At 39.0% G+C, this 18355-nt stretch overlaps 1 protein-coding gene across 3 annotated transcripts in view; it reads right to left on the reverse strand.

Annotated features, from left to right (window-relative positions):
• Positions 1-17986, reverse strand: part of PPP1R36 (protein phosphatase 1 regulatory subunit 36) — a 1152634-nt gene extending 1134648 nt beyond the window's left edge. Inside the window, exon 1 of one of the 3 annotated variants that reach the window (XM_044074376.1) lies at positions 17314-17986. The gene's annotated coding sequence lies outside the window, so the exon portion shown is untranslated. Of the gene's footprint in view, positions 1-17084; positions 17169-17313 lie in introns of those variants that run through there. The other 2 variants (XM_044074378.1, XM_044074377.1) reach the window with 2 other exon arrangements.
• Positions 17987-18355: the final 369 nt, after the last annotated feature.

Raw genomic sequence — 18355 nt, forward strand, 5'->3', positions numbered from 1 at the left:
TCTGTCCCTAATGTGAAAGAGTAAAGGCAGAAAAGCAATCTCTGAAGTTTGGAACTTTTTTTTGATCTGCCTGAGTCTCTAGTCAAATGGTTAGTGATTACAACTTTCTTAGCATGGTCATGAAGATCAAGAATACTCCAACGCTTAAACTTTAAGTGGGGAACAAAACTTAAATAATACGCTTTGCAAGGGAAATTAAGTCACGATACATGCCACTTGGGGGGCGTTGGGGAGGCATGGTGATGACATTCCTACTGTCAGCGGGGTTAAGTATGCCTCAAGAACTTGGTACAGATATTTGGGACTGGCAGGCACTTATCCCATAAAAACTGTTATGCTGTCTGATGGTAGGTATATATCCATCCAACCAATAACTCAATAAATCAATCATTCACTACTTGACTAACCGATTAGCTACTCCATCAAACAAATAATTACTCAGCTAACCATGGACAAGTATTAATCAAATTAACCCCACAGCTAACTACTCAAAAAAAAAACAGCTAACCATAAAACCAGTTTAAACCTGTTTAGTGCAGTCTAGTGAAACAACAAAATGTCTTCCCAGCTACAAAGAAAAATTGGATATGGTTCATGGAGTGTCACTTCAGAACAACATTTGAAATAATTTGCTTAAATGAATGGGTGTTCATCAGCAAGTTTTTACATGAAGGACAAGCTCTCCTCAACACCTTCCATTCAGAGGGCTTCACTCTGTATACTATTCATGCAAACATACCTGGCTTCACAATAAGAGAACGTCTGGGCAAGTAAACATTTCCAGTGCTATTAAGTTCATTTCATCAGGATTGATCATTCAAGTTCACTAAAAGGCAATTTGATACAAATGGATAATGAGACGTTAACCAATAAAGCACTGAACTACTTACTCGCCTCCTAAGAAAAATTATTAGTAACTAAGGAACTATTTTTTTCCTCCGACCCAGTCGGCAATTTAATTATCTAACTGAGCTACGAGCAACTCAAGAAGCAAATTCACCACATACACAATCAGCCAACCACCCAGGGGAGATATTCAAAACCATTCATTCCCCCTGCCAACCAGCTAATGAACTAGTACTGATCAAACAAACAGCAATCAGTAAAAAACTCACCATTACTGGAAATTACTAAGTTTTCTAACATGGTTCACTGATTAGACCAAAAATTACTCTGTAATTCAGTCCTGAATCCACAATCCCAGCAACAAAACCTGCTAACCATCTCATCAAATAACAAGGACACTGATCTTGTTATGTTAATGCTCCAGGCATTTTATTTATTAGTTTATTTTTGTAAATGTATTCAAACGGTGACATGATTTATTTCTCTGCATATATATTTTTGCTCCATTGTCTTTTATAGGAAGGAGCTAATTAACAGTTTGAAAATTAATCCACTGTACTAACTGCTAGACATAATTTAGTGCAAATTAGTTCAAGTATTCTCTTATACTCACCTTAATCCTGTCCAAAAATGCTTGGCAGGTAACTGAAGTAAACCAGAAAGTAACAGTTTTAGGATGTCCTCCTCTCCCTCTCTCCACACATGCATACACACACAGCTCTCCCTTCCCTCTTTCTCTCTCCCAGGCATACTTGCATACACGCACACTCACCTACATGCATTTCCGCATATCTGCATGTACACTTTAATACACGCTCATCTGCACACCGGCATACACACGCAGTCTCACATATACACATATCCGCACACTCACATAAACACATAGACGCACATCTGCATGCACATTCTCATACATATACATCTACACACCCACATGTACACTTCCACACTCGCATACAGGCATATTCGCATACCCACACACATATTCGCATACAGATATATCCACAGAAAAATAAACCACTTCACCATTTGAATATATTTACAAAAATAAAACTCTGATAGCACTAACTAGTTAAAGGACTGTAGCACTTACGCCTTTATAATTGCATCAAGAGAGCAGGAATACTGTGACATCTGCTTACCTGAAATGAAATGCCAGCCAGGTCTGCATTAGCTTTACCAACAAAGGGTAGTCTACAGTATAGGATACAAACCTTACAGTCCTCAGAAAACAGTGTTTATAACACAGCTGCATTACCACTGGAGCAAACTAGAGTCTAAGATGCAGTTTCCAGTCATATAAGGAGAATGGGTAAGTAGAAGTACTGGCAAGAACATGAAATGTTGCTTTACATTATAGTGTCCTCACCATCAGTAGAATTATGCTACGAAGTGGTTTTGCAGTGTTTTCACAATGCAGCTGCATATGCCACAGCAGTTCAGAACCTGCAGATTCTTGTGCTCAATTTAAAACCAGTGGATGTAAAATATGAAAATTATGGTCACACATGTCAGTACCTCCAGCAACATCCTGTCTAAACTGATTTTAAACTAGAAACATGGACTAGCAAAAAAATATACATGCACACTCGTATACACATATATCTATACAACACACACACACTTAAATACATATTCCCACACACGCAAACCCACATATACACTTGCACACCCACATAACGCAAGTATCTGCGCAAGTGTATCTGCACACCTGCAAGCATCTACACGAGCATAAGCGGACACGCAAGCCATCAGGGAAACTGCAATTCCCCTTTATGTCTTTTACGTCTGTTTTGAATGAGAAGTAAAACATTTCTACATTCCAACTCCATGCCCAGACAAGCGACTTACTTCAATCAATGAAGTCCAAAAATTCACTGTTACAATGGGGTGGTAGAAAACGACAACTTGTGATTGATGTACATACTGATTCTGACATTGCTGCATTCTGGAGTAAGGAGATACTGCAGTCTCACATTTAGTATGCACTCCCTCAGCTGTATACTTTTTTGGCTGTGCTGCTGGCTGTAAAGATATGCAGAATAATTTGAAAAAAAAGACAGCTGCACAATTAAAGTATATGTTTAGCTTGTAAAGCTTCTAGGAAACCTATTGATGAACAGTTAAAATTTGATACCCACCTACTAACCAATATAAAGAAAACCCACCAGAAACTAGGCATGCTCTACTGCCATAATCGCTATATCACTCCCACTACTAAACTTGTACTCTCTAACACCTTCCTTCTCTCCCATATGGTTCCCCACTTCTTACCAACCTTCAGTCTTCTCTAACTGTTAAGAGAAAAGGTTTTAAAACACATTATTATTATTTGTCTCTTTCTCCCATCTAGCAAAATGAATATGCTATTTGCTAAAGTGTTGGTAAGAAAAGGTCATTGAACCATGTTTATTAAAGATGGGCTTTATCTATGATAGATGTAGTTTGCTTATGAACTTGAATAACACCTGTTTTCTATACTTCTGAATACTGAGGCAGGCTCTGGAAGATTCCAGCTACCACTGTGGTTTTGAGGTAAACATTCTACACTAGCTGTGGTTTTGAGGTAAAGCATTCTTTTCTGAGGTAAATTGTGATCCTATATGTTTTTCATAGCCAACTGTCAACTGTTAGAAATGTAACAAAAGCTATTTTGGCTAGTAACAGGAAAGTATAAAAGTTGATGTCAGTAACCAAGCTGATCAGATTGAGATCATCTTGGCCAACATGTTGCTGTAATCTGGTTAGCAGTTAATAAAGGAAATTTTCATCACCTGAAGCAGATGTGACTCGCTTGAATTTTTTCTTCTGACATTTTGGTCCTTCGGACCGGAAACCTCTACGAAGATATGGATCAGGCTGACAGAGAGACCGAAAAACCTGCGCAGGTGAGGGTTTCTCATCTTAAGATTCCCTCGACGGAAAGCCCTCCGACTGATTTGTCGTTGGAAACAGGCCGGCCGCTCTCTGATCCCTATCTGAGGGACGGTTTCCGAACCAAAAAGGGGAAACGGAGTCTCATCTGGTTCAGGTAGGATGAAAATACCTTTTTTTTCTTTTAATTTAATTTAACCTTGTCGACAGGGGTTTTATTTTTAGTTAAGGGTTTTATTTTTAGTTAAGGATGGGTAGGAATAATTGTTAAGATTATTTTGTTAGGATTACCTGTTATTTTGTTAGGATCCCCGTTAAGATAGCCCTATTTTGTAATAAGCCCTGCAAAAATAATTTTGATGCAGTCCTAAAATATACAGTCCTAAAATAAGAAATGCAGTCCTAAAATATACAGTCCTAAAAATAAGAAATGCAGTCCTAAAATATACAGTCCTAAAATAAGAAATCTAGGAAAACATGGGTTCAAGTTGCTGCAAGTGTGAGAGTGATGTCTGTTTAAATGTTGATGCTAAGTATATGAAAAGTTTAAACAAAAATAATGTTAAATTTTTGAAAAGTGGAAGTTGAAATGCCTGTGCAAAATTGGTTAAAGATTTGAAAAGAGATGCAGGAACTAGAACTAAAAAGCAGAGACAATTGGGATTTCCCCAAGCACAAAAATGGTTAGAAGAAGCAAATAAATGAGCTATAAGAGAAAAACAGTGTCAGGAAAAAGAGAAAATAAATCAAAAGGGATCACTGGTGCCAAGTGGAAAAGTAGCTTTATTTTTAGATAAGGAGGATGAGCACACAGTTTGTGCAGTACAAAGGCAGGCAACCGCCCCACCGTATGGTGAAATTGCTGCTGCCATACCGGGGAAACCTGCTCAATATCAGTCTGTTTATGTGGGATCTGTAAAGCAGGGTGGGTTATTAGCTGCTCAAGGAAATGTTGTGACCCCCTCCAATTTACCCACAAATTCCCGTAGTACCTAAAGTTGCTTTGCAACAGGTAGACCAACCTATGCAGTTAAGGTCAGGACCAGCAGGGCAAGGACGTTGGGCTATTAAACTTTCTGATCATTCAGAAGCTCTTCCCTTAATACAAGTTGCAAACCCACAAGCAGGAGATGTTGGACAAGAACCAACTATTTTAGTTTATCGTCCCTGGGCTAGAGAGGATATAAAACGAGCTACAGATGGTATTCCTCATCCCAAGGTTAATTTTCAAAAGTTTTCTGAGGACATAGTTGGTATGCGTCTAAGTTATCATCTAAATGGTTTAGAAGTAGAACAAGTAGTGCGACAAATCCTGGGTCCAGATTGGCACTTAGTTTGTGGTACTTGGACATGTAAGGCAGATGACGGCACTACATTAAAGCATAATTCTGGCGTGTTAGACACACGAGTCACTGATCTGTTAAAGAGAATTTCTGATAAGTGGCGTCCAAGAGCAGATTGGACAGTAATAAATCAGTGCATTCAAAATGATGATGAATCTGTAGATCACTATATTGTAAGACTGACAGAAGTGTTCAATAACCATTGTGGAATGATGATTCCGCAGGATCAGACTAATGATAGTCCGTATGAACAGCAATTAAAGAATGCTTTTCTTAAAGGTTGTAAGGCTCCGATAAGTAGTTTTATTACTAAGCACATGGTAGATCATAGAACATGTAGACTGCAACCTTTGTTTGAATATGCACGACATGCTGAGCGACATTCTAATCTAAAAAAGAAAAATAAAGTACAAGTGCTAGCAGTAGGGGATGATGGTGGTATATTCTTAGTACAGGACCAAAGGGGGCAAGGGCGCCATGGTGGCGTAAAAAAAACGTGGGGGCCCGCAATGGGATACGTTAAATGAACCGGGTAGACATTCAGCCTATAGGGAAAGGTTAAAACGTGGAGAATGTTTTAAATGCGGTAGACGTGGGCACTTCGCTGCCGACTATGAAGAGTGGCAACATCCCCCACAGCTTCCGAACAAGGGCTCCGCATGACTATATGATAGTAAAGAAAGGCGCCATCTTCATTATGGGGATAATGAAGAGGCAGACACACTCTACAATGAATGTCAGAAACACTCTAATGGAAGGGCGGGATTGTGACTGTGAAGTCATAAACCTGGCAAATTTGGGTATTGCTATGCATCTAGATCAGAAACCCATGATAGAGTTTTTGGTTGAGGGACAGAAAGTGGAGTTTTTATGTGATTCAGGTGCATCACGTACACTTTTGGGTCCAGCAGTTCTGCCTCCGAACTGCGAAACAGATGAGTTTGTCCTTGTAAAAGCGGCAAACAGGAAAATCTATAAGGAACCACTGTCTCATCCTCTATTGTTCACAGATCCGCAAACAAACCAAACTGTTAGGTGTAGGGTAATTATATCAAAAGTTTGTCCAGTTAATTTGCTAGGAAGAGATTTGATGCATGTGTTTGGAATAGCGGCAATTCCCACACCTAAAGGTATTGAGGCAAAAAGGTTAGCGGATGGCTTAGTAGTACAGGGAGTACAAGACTTGTTTTACTGGTATAGCCTAGACTTGATTTCAGACAGCCCGGGGAGGGTTGATACAGAGTTGATCAATCTAGCTCTAAGTAAATCTAGGAGTGGGTCACCGCAGGTTGCGGCGCACTTACATTGTACTATGTTCTATAAGGCCCTTGGTCCGGATACTTGATTTCAGATGGCCCGGGGAGGGTTGATACAGAGTTGATCAATCTAGCTCTAAGTAAATCTAGGAGCGGGTCACCGCAGGTTGCGGCGGACTTGCATTGTACAATGTTCTATAAGGCCCTTGGTCCGGATAAAGAATTTGAAAAAGAATTCTTTAAGCACAAGTGTGCAAGGATAATTTTGAATGATATGTTTTGGGATACGCAAGGTAATACAGTAGTAACCTGTACTTTGACTAAGGAAATGAGTTCTTTATATCGATCAAGTTATAGCCCACATATCTCAGTTACTAAAGCAGTGGGGACACATTGGGTAGATTTGGCGAAAAAGGTAACGATTTGGAACACAATGTCTGAAAGTCAGTTGAAAGATCAACAGATCCAGGTACAAAGATTAAATTGGGTGACTTGGGCACGACCAAGTGTGCACCTCAGGGATGACAAAACAGAAATGGCATGACAAATCCTCCTAACTCAAGAGGAAGATAGTGCATTAAGTGCCTTGCCTGTAGATTTATGGTAAAAAGGTAAAGGGGATGTGGGACTGATGAAAACAGCAGGTGAAGTTTGTATAACTGCAAAGTCAGGTTTTAGACCTCGTAAGCACCAATATCCACTAGGTAAGCAAGCAGAGGAAGGAATTAAACCAGTTATTGAACAGCTAAAACAGGTAGGAATTCTTGTTGAATGCCCAGATTCACCCTGCAATACTCCGTTGTTTCCTGTAAAGAAACCAGATGGGTCATGGAGGTTGGTTCAGGATTTACAAGCAGTAAATTCAGCTGTGATCCCAAGAGCACCGGTGGTCCCTGATCCCTATACATTACTTAATGATTTACTACCTCAGCACAGATATTTTTCTGTCATAGATATAAGCAATGCTTTTTTCTCCATACCACTACACAAGGAGAGTAGATTTTGGTTTGCATTCACTTTCCAAGGTAAAAGATACACATACACCAGGTTGCCACAGGGTTATTGTGAGAGTCCGACAATATTCGCACAAGAAATGGCTGCGAATTTAGCTCAGTTTGTTCCCCCAGAGGGAAGCCAGGTTCTGTTGTATGTAGATGATATTTTATTGGCCTCACCCACGCAGGAAAGTTGTAAAAAGGATACCCTAGCCCTTCTTAGTTTTTTAAGAATTGGCAGAGAACTCTGGGGTAAATAATCCCTTTACAGACTTTCTACGAGCGTGGTTTGGAAAATGGAGTCATCTCATCAGCAGTTTCCTGGTGTCCGTCGGAGTCGCTGTAGCTATCGTGGTGGTATGTGGTTGCTGTTGTATACCCTGTATCAGAGGTCTTCTACAAAGACTGGTTGATACTGCTGTTACAAAAACGATGTACCAGCAGTTGCAACAGACTGGTGAAAGTGAATACATTGAAATGTGACTTTTGCAAATGTTTTGAAGTTTAAAAGTTTGTCTTGCAAATGAAGTAATGTATGCAAAGAAAAGCTTAAGTTTTTACCATATATTGCTGAAATAAAAGACAAATAAAAGTGTTTTGAGGGGGGAAATGTTAAGAGAAAAAGTTTTAAAACACATTATTATTATTTGTCTCTTTCTCCCATCTAGCAAAATGAATATGCTATTTGCTGAAGTGTTGGTAAGAAAAGGTCATTGAACCATGTTTATTAAAGATGGGCTTTATCTATGATAGATGTAGTTTGCTTATGAACTTAAATAACACCTGTTTTCTATACTTCTGAATACTGAGGCAGGCTCTGGAAGATTCCAGCTACCACTGTGGTTTTGAGGTAAACGTTCTACACTAACTGTGGTTTTGAGGTAAACATTCTACACTAGCTGTGGTTTTGAGGTAAAGCATTCTTTTCTGAGGAATTGTGATCCTAGATGTTTTTCATAGCCAACTGTCAACTGTTAGAAATGTAACAAAAGCTATTTTGGCTAGTAACAGGAAAGTATAAAAGTTGATGTCAGTAACCAAGCTGATCAGATTGAGATCATCTTGGCCAACATGTTGCTGTAATCTGGTTAGCAGTTAATAAAGGAAATTTTCATCACCTGAGGCAGATGTGACTCGCTTGAATTTTTTCTTCTGACACTAACAACAAAGCTACCCTCCTGTTATAACAAAATTTCTAAGTTTGCTACCGGCTATAAATCCTCCTCCCACCACTGCAATGCCCTACACAAACTAAATTGGCTCAAACTTCCCAACCATCTTACCTACATTCAACTTAATCATGCCCATAAACTCATCTTTAATCCCTCCATCTGCCCCTCCCTTGCCTCCTCCTTCAAAATGCACCTACACAACAGACTTCTAAGATCCAATAACCAGAATTTGCTTGAGCTGCACAAGCATGCTCGTCCTCCAGGCAAACACCTACTATCATTTTCCCTAGCTCACCTCTGGAACTCTTTGCCACCTCTTATTCGGACTACAGACAACCACTCTTCCTTTAAGACCCTGTTTCATTCCCACCTCACAACACTCTGGGAATGTTCCTGCTGTCATTCCACATGACTCACCTCTTTTTTTCCCAATTTTTCACACTCCTTTACTTCTCTCGTCATCATGCTGAGCTTCTCTTACTACCATCTTCATTTTTCTAATTTACTCCTACTCTTGCTCTACTTTTTTTCTTATTGTGCCACCCTTCTTACAATCAACAATTAACACCTCTTATCCCCCTATCCTACTTTAACTCTGGTAAGATTTAATGTAAAACTGTAATGTCAACCCTGTGTTATTTCACACTGTAACAAATCTAACAGGAATATGCACCAATGGATTTTTCGTATTTTAATTTACTTACTTGTGTGTGTGTGTGTAATTTTATCTTTTGCTTTTCTGACTGTATTTTCACTGCAATTGTGTATTTTTTGTCATGCTGTGTAACACCATCATTCTTCAATAGCATTACATAAATGTAAATGCACTGTCTTCATATTATATTGTTGTTCATGGAGCTTTTCTCCCCGGGACGCCATTGAAAATGGGCTCTTCTTGGCCCAATGGACTATCCTGGTAAACAAACTGTAAAATAAAAATAGAATAAAATGTTTTGGCATAGTCTTAGCACTTATCCGATGGGAGTTAAACGGAACATAAATAAATAAATAAAACCCTAAGAGTTGTGCTTAAAACACAAGGAAAAAATCTGTGTGTTTTGTTTGCTTCTCATTAAGTGATCGGGAGTAAAGGTTGTGATGGGAAGTGAATACCATTTATTATGTTCACTAGAGGGGATGAAAACAGGGCTGCATAAAGTAAAATGATTCCAGAAGTTGTCCTGATGAAGAGGAGGAAGAGTGGGTGGAACAAATGGGAGGTCTCAGAACAAGTTTCTTTGAGTCCTGAATTTCAAATTCCGGGATTGTGCCTTTAAGATGAGTGGATCGTTTACTGTAGTTTTCTCTCTCATCCGTTGACAACATTGCTATGATTGCTTACTTTTCACTGTCAGCTTCAATCCACATTTTTAATTACTTTGGTTCCTTTGATTTTTCATTAGTAGCCATCTATGTTGCAGCATTTTAAGGAATGTTTGAATGACAGGCTTGAAAATGTACTGAGTTAATTGTTCTTTTCAAAGTAACAACTGCAGTTCAGTGTTCAAGTGTGAGAAGTCTGACCCCTGTGATCAATAAGTGTTACTTGGGCTGAAATGGTTTGTGTTGCATTCACAGTTTTAAATACTGTATTAAAGTCTTTGATGTTAATCTTCTTTCCCCAACTCCAGAAGAAACATGCAATTTTGCAGAAATTACAGTGTAGAAAAAATGCAAAATCGTACAGAGACAGAAAGCAACAAGTTAGATTAACATATTTGCCGGCAATCTGTAACTGATAAGGCACACTTAAATGTCACTGTGTTTTTAATGGCTCTGTTGTTGGGATAAATGACCTAATTTAATTACTGTGCCACTCTTAGTAGCTGTTGTGATGTAACAGATGAGACAGATGCAGGAAAAAAAGGCAAGCATAATTATTAGATTATGTTTTTTTCTGCATGCAAAGTGTTTAGTCTTGGAGTAAAGGGAATGAAAACACGTTTTGGAAAGAAAAATGTGACTTTTGGGCGGAGTGCTCCTGGGTAAAAATGCAAAATGTAATCCCCCAACCATGGTCTCAACAAACCATCTTAGGCCCTGGTCCAAAATTCTAAAAGTTCTATGTTGCATGCAGATGCACATAAATCCTACATGAAATGCCAAAGACTGACATTAACTGAGAAAACATTTCTGGATTAATATGACTAAATATTCCAGACTTATGGAGGATGTACAGCTGACCAAGAATAAAGGTTGAAGGTCAAAATCCATGATCGTCTTACACACGTGGCATGAATGTCTTCCTGCTTGCTTACTGTACTACAAAGCTGTAATGTTGTTATCTGCCACAATCTATAAGGTTCCCAGCCAGAGACAGCTCATGAATATTCCCAAAACTATAGTTTCCTGCCAGCACAATCTTCAAACTGATGTGGAGGGTCTTGTAAGGGAAACCAGGACATTTTGAATGGCCAAAGCTCCAAATGTTCCTTCCCATCACCATCTTTGATTCATCAGTTGCTAGGACTTGCAATATTGCATAAACACAAATACTGCCCTTTGCAGCTGATATCATCAATGAAGTCCACTGACTAGACATGGAATCATCTTCTCTGGAAAGTCCTCTGACTGATTCCAAATACCACATCTCAAACTGTGGTGAAATTTCCTCATACTCAGCCTGGCCAGCAGAATTATCAGAATGCTTTCAGGCATACTGGCCAAGACCAGAATGAAGATCCTGGTCATCAGTGAACAATGTAAAGCTGTACATGTTACCCCCAGGAACAGGTCACTGTCTACTGAATCTTGTTTACAGCAAGAAATGGTCTCATATGAAGGAACGCCACTAAGAACCCTTACATAAACTTTTTGCCGGAAAGTTCGCAAATCTGATTTCTCCTAACTGTTATTAACACTGAAGGAGTCCAAAGAAAGATGGTCATTGAAGATGACTATGTAGTTGTTCCAGACACCGAGACACAAGCAATTCAATCATCCAAATATGGGAAATGCAAATGCCTCTTAGTCTAAGCTTAACGGCTGGTAATGCAGGATCTAAGCGTTTGGTAAACACCTTGGAGGCAGTTGCCAGACTAAATGGGAAAATTGCAAACTGAAACTGATACAGTCTGACCTGAAGGATGAGCTATACTACAAGACCTAAAAACTGAAATACACCAGTAGGCATCTTTCACATACAAAGTAGCCATCCAACCCCTTAGGCAAAAGTGAAACCTACAACTGAAGGGCAACCATCCTGAAACCTGCACACCAGAATATGTTTGTTGAAACCAGAGAGATTCAGAAGTAACCACAATTTTTTTTCCCTCATGTAATAAAGAATGTAGAATAACCTGTTATTAAGATGAGTAAAGGGGTTCCTATCGAGAAATCGAACATTAAGAACGCCAAATATTGGAAGGCTGAACTTGGTAGTTCGAAAGGTGAGAATGTCGAAGCCGTGGAAACCCGAATTCTTTCCCAGGGAATGAATTTGGTTGGCCCTTTCTGTGGCTTCAGCATTTTTGAACCGGGTCAAGGTAAGTGTAAGAACGGGTACTGACGGACTTTAGGGTTAGGGCGCGGGTCAGGTAAGCGTGCGATAGTGACGGACTTTAGGGTTAGGGCACGGATCAGGTAAGTGTGTGGTAGTGACGGACTTTAGGGTTAGGGCTGGGATAAGGATAGTGCATAGATAGTGGTGTATGTTAGGTTTAGTGTAGGATTTGAAGGTGTTTGGTGTGATTGTGTTATGTGTGTGTTTTTCGTAACAGCGAATTTTTTCCCTAGGAAAAAAATTTGCTGTTTTGAAGTTTCAATGTTATCGGAATTCGATCTTCCAAGTTCGAACTTACGGTGTTCGACATTTTGGAAGTTCAATTTCGTGATATAGACCCGAGTAAAGGGGCCCTTCTCTGTGATCACCTTCTTTACCTTTGCTCTTAAAACAGGTCTGCCTCTGCAAACCAGGGACTTGGGCACCTCTAGAATCAGCTACGGGAGAGGTTTTGATGAAAACATACTCCTGCAATCTGCAACACATCTCCATCCTGAGAAATATGAAAATTCTTTTAACTCTATTCAGTTTTCTTATAGGCCTGGGAATGCAGAAAGAACAGAGGGATATCCCCAGTCCAGTGGAGTTGGGATGCAAAAGCAGACATTTGCTGGAACTGTATCAAAGAGGTAGATCCAGGACCTGGAAATATTTTCCTTAAACTCCTTCTAACTTATGACACTGTATTGCCTCTCTCAAAGGATCATCTCCAACAGGAATGGCTCCTAAAGAGCGATCAATGATTACAAGATCCTTTTATCTTGTTAAAGGATGGGAACATCCTGCCAAGACTCCCATAGGATGGTAGATCCATGAAGAAATGGAGATAAATCTCCTTAGTTCAATCCTTATCCTGCAATTCTAAAAGGAGTATAGCTGCAATTGCTGCAGAAATAATCCCAAAACTTAAAGGGACAATTCCAGAGTCTAAAATTCTGACCGAAAGAAACTTGTCCTGATACCTCCCAGTTGTCACCACCCACTTACCATGTCATCATCAACCCTACTCCTGGTATCAATTTACTTTATGCAGCCCTGTTTTCATTTCCTTTGGTGAACACAATTAACAATATTCAGTTCCTGTCAAAGCTTTCAGTCCATGATCACTGGGAAACAATAAGACTATTCATTTTTGTGTGTGTTTGTGGTGTGGGTAGTTAGGCAAGACTCGCTGTGTTTACTTTTTATGAACTCGTCAAAAAGCTTATCTTAACTGTGCACCTCTTTATTTCCTTTATTATTCAACACAGCGTAACTGCGAGTTGTATAGCCAAAAAGAAATACAGTTTAGTGAATTCATATTAAATCTTAGAAGTCACTTTACGTATTCTCTGACTCCATAATAAAGCAACCTCAGAATTACTGTCTAAAACTACTGCAGGTTGCTCTACTGTACAGACCCATTATGACAGTCATCATTATCATCATCATCATCTTCTTTCGGCTGTTCCTGTTACGGGTTGCCACAGCGGATCATCTGTTTCCATTTCTTCCTGTCCTCTGCATCTTGCTCTGTCACACCAACCACCTGCATGTCCTCTCTCACCACATCTATAAACCTTATCTTAGACCTTCCTCTTTTCCTGTTACCTGGTAGCTTCATCCTTAGTATCTTTTTCCCAAAATACTCAGCATCCCTCCTCAGCACATGTCCAAATCAACGTAATCTTGCCTCTCTGACTTTGTCTCCAAACCTTCCAACCTGTGCTGACCCTCTAATATATTTATTCCTAATCCTGTCCACCCTCGTCACACCCAGTGCAAATCTTAACATCTTTAACTCTGCCACATCCAGCTCTAACTCCTGCCTTTTTGTCAATGCCACTGTCTCCAACCCATATAACATAGCTGGTCTCAGTACCCTCTTGTAGACCTTCCCTTTCACTCTTACTGTTACTCGTCTGCCACAATTCACTCCTGACACTCTTCTCCACCCACTCCATCCTGCCTGTACTCTCTTCTTCACCTCTCTTCCACACTCACCATTACTCTGAACTAATGATCCCAAGTATTTAAACTCATCCACCTTCACCACCTCTACTTCTTACATCCTCACCATTCATATATAGGTTCATAGGTTCCTATGAACCTATCTATGAACCTATGAATGTGAAAGTTGTCCTTTGATGACAACACAATGCTTCTTTTGCCAGTTTTTACATATTTCCTCATTTTAAACCTACTGCCCTCTTCTAACGTCTCTTTTTCTGTTTATATCTACATATACTGTTATGGTCATTGCTTCATTTTGTTCTGTTGTGTATATTTTTTACTATATTGTACTGCAATATTATAATGTTACTTGCTTTGATGTACTGTAGAGCTTTTATGGACTTTAGTCTATTTAGCACTATTGTATATTCTTAACTGTATTCCACTTCAGTCTTGTAATTTCTCCTGCTTACTAATATTGTGCAGCTTTTCTCCCTGGGCCTACGCTGAAAAAGGGCTTTTGCTCAGTCGGACAATCCCAGTCGGACAATCCCAGTCAACAAATATCAACTAAATAAATAAATAAATAAATAAATAAATAAATAAATAAATTAATTAATTAATTAATTAATTCAGAGATCAAAAAAACAAAACATGAAAAAAAAGAAGACTGCTTCTACTACTGTTCAAAACTTGCATTATTCTGATGCTTTCTACAGAGCAAGTGGCAGTAATGCATAACATCATAGCATTTAGCTAGCATTCAGAAATCCGCACAAAATAAAATATGAAATGAAATGAACAGAAAACTCTGATTACTAATGTTTTAGCTTTGCACTACTCATACGCTTTCCTGCAAGGTAGTACCAAATCAGGTTATAAAATTCCTGAAAGACTACTTTCCTGAGGATAAAAAGCACATATGAAACTAATGAATGACTCAGTGAGAACAGTTGTGAGAACATCTGCAATTTGAGCTGGAATTTGACTAAGGCCATTGAAACTTCCTGCAAGCACCCCTCCCCCAACCCCCACAGCCAAAGCTGGGATATGGCCAGAAAGCCAGACTGAAAATGTAAACAAAGACCAGAATAGAAACAAAAAATCTCTGGGACTGTCCCTTTAAGAGTTCATTAGTGATTGACCATACCTCAACACAGCACTGACTTTTGAGCCAGGTTTGGTCTTCAAGACATAGTACCAAAATATTCAGATTTATAAACACCATGGGCTGTCTAGTAAGCTTACTTGTGAACAGTGAAAATAAAAAGCCTTTAAAAAGTATTCTTCAACACATTAAAGTACCTGTGCAGGGAAGAAGAGACAAGCAACGGTTAAGAAAGCATAGCAGGAATTTGTTTTTCTCATACTGAGATGACTGTATTGTGGCCCATTAAAATGTTCAACCAGTGCATTTCTGCACACACCAACATTAAGACCTTCAAGGGAACCATCCTCTTCTTCTTCTTCACTCCAGAGATGCCTTCCCCTAACCATTCCAATACTCCTCACTTGCATTAGAACTGCAAGTTTGGTGAGAAGGCAAAGTTTGCCTCCAGCTCCCACTCTGTTCATAGAAAAAACAATGCCAGAATTAATTTTAGTTAGCACTTTGACAAACTTCAGGAAGTCCACGTGAAAAGAAGAAATCAGTTTAGATCAAAATCGCCATCCTTAAAAGACATTTGATAACTGCAGACTTTGTCATCTCAAGTTGGTGCAGCTGTGTGAATAGAGAAGCAAGATGATTTAAAGTGGGCATACATCATTCATACTTACAGCCACTTTTCCAAATTTCATCTAATTTGCTAAAGAAGGAACAATAAAGACAAACTTTTAAGGCCACTGTGGAAACCAACAGGACATACATTAACTCTTAGCATTCCACACTGGTTCGTCACTTATTTTACAACATACTGCCGACAGCACATCTTTCTCACTGTTTAAAAGTAGATTATAATGTATGTTAACTTAGGGAGGCTATCACTTTTCTTGTTCTACTCTCAGACATTCATTACATTTTTTTAAAAACTTCAGAAACAGTGATAATGTGCTTCTAAGGGGAAAAAATCAAATCGTATCACTGTGTAAATGAAGCAAGGCCCCACTTCACTAAACTCTGATTTTCTTTCATCATGAATTAGGGACAAAACCAAAAAAAATGGAGAATAATGGCTCAATAAACAGGGGAAATTTTGAAAATATTAATTTAATTCATTTAAAGGTTAATAAAGTAATAGGTTTTGCAATTTCTGAACAACAGGAATGAAACTCTTAATACCTGGGCATTTTGATCTACCACCAGAAAACTTATATATATATATATATATATATATATATATATATATATATATATATAGACAGATAAGATATATACAGAGAGAAACATATGAGGCAAACAGGAGTCATGTTAGCATGCATTTTCCAGTATGAAGCCTGCAACTGAAAAATATGTCATTATTTAGTGACTTCAGTCTCTGGTGACTTGCCAGAACCACACATTTTATGAGGAACAGAGCAAAAATATGCATCAAAAATCTGGACAGTTGAGAGGTATGATCTTTTTAGCAACTGCTTCAGTTTTGTTACATTTATTAAAAGTCGCAATATACGTTTGGAATAAGGAAGTATGTGGCGGTGCGTATGTGTTAGGGGCAGCATTGTCGGAAGCCGAAATTTTGAGGGAGGGGGGTAAAATCAATCCAAATACTACCCTTGCAGCTCAGCGGATAGCCACTAATAAACGGATATGTGACTGGCTACTGGTTTTGCCAGTATGCATCTGGCGAAAAGAGTAGTATATAGTGCTGGACAAAATATCTGAAGGCAACACGATCAGCCTAAACTCAATGGGTGATAACGTTTGCTGTCGCACACTCACCCACAGCTCTCACCCAATCAGGGAGAAATCCAGAAAAAAATCAGGGACGCTTTTAAAATATTAGTTTTATTAACTTGAAACTGTAACAGAATAAGACAACGTGAATTAATATGCATTTCCTGAAGGAAAAGAAGTCTTGTAACTTTTTATTAAGTACAATTCACCATCTTTCCTCCAAAAGGCACTCGTACTTTGAGGGATTAAGAGGAACAGAGCTAAGATCTAAGGTAAAATTAGGGATGTCCCTGAAAATCAGGGACAGTTGAGAGGAAAAAGCACTCACCTGTCCTAATTACCTCAGTTTGGTCTATAGATAGAATCCTCTGAAGCTGTCGATAAGGGGAAATAAGGAGATTCCATGTTGTTGACGTAACCAAGGCAACAAACTTTGTCTAACAAGAAACTTCTAGCGTACCTTCTATCAACACTAGCATGCACACTGTCGTTCACTCTACAGTGGTTAATAGGCAAACAGAAATAAACAAAAATGTATTTTAAGCACAATAAAATACCAGTTTTAGTCGCTAATTTCGTCAACGTCGGCTGCTGCAAGTAGAGAATGACTTCTAAATAACCGCTTCCTACCATTTTGTAATGAGCGATCGCTATTATTACTATTATATCAACAGTTGTCCCTTCAACTTTCGTAATATTTGTAATCCAAATTAGTTTTAATCTTGTCCACCGAGAGCTACCTCACGCGTCATACTTCACGAATGTACGTTACGAGAAGCTTCCTCCGAGTCTTAAAAAGTCCGTGCCCCTCAATGTTCCACATCGAAAGAGTCTGCTTTACATTCATTACCAAGATTTTTTTTAGCTAATATCAGTGGATAGTAATTCTGAATCATATTCATTTATCAAAAATTGTTTTATAAAAATAAAAGCATTTTCTTAAACACCCTTTGAGATTCCTCGCCGAACTTGTTAGCAAACTGTTAGCATGTGTTCCACATTCTGCTCATTCGTTCCACTTTATGAGAGGAAATGTTCCACATTTTGGGGGTGGACGGTTTGAGAGCTATGCTCATGCCCATACAAACGGTTTTAGCACCTTAATTTTGCAAGTTGACTGACATTTCAAATTTTCTCAGACAAGGCCAAAAGTACAGGAGGAGGTGGGGGCATGGGTGGCCAAACCATAGGGTGACGGGGGGTTGAGATCCCCCTTACAATGGTTGCCCAATGTGCCCTGAAACTACTGACGGAGTAGCAATTTCGATGGAAACATTCACATTGGCCTTTCTGAGGTAACTGCAAACTCTGGCAGACAGAAAAAGATAATTTGAGTAATACATCGGCTATTTCCAGCTACCTGGGCTTGCAGTTACCATGAAAACAGATCTGAGTGTTTCTGAAGATTATCAGAAATTTTGGATAACGGGAATAAATGCTCAAAACGAAGGACAATTTTTAAACATACATACAATTTTAATATTCTAGGTTTTGCATCCACATGCATTAAGTGTGGAACTTTAATGTCTAGCATTAGTGCCGGACAGTTATTGTCTGCATACTTTTTCAACCTTTGCTTACAATTCTGGACAAAGCCAA

Source organism: Protopterus annectens, chromosome 6.part0, assembly GCF_019279795.1.
Source record: "Protopterus annectens isolate FY-2018-M chromosome 6.part0, PAN1.0, whole genome shotgun sequence".
NCBI lineage: Eukaryota > Metazoa > Chordata > Ceratodontiformes > Protopteridae > Protopterus > Protopterus annectens.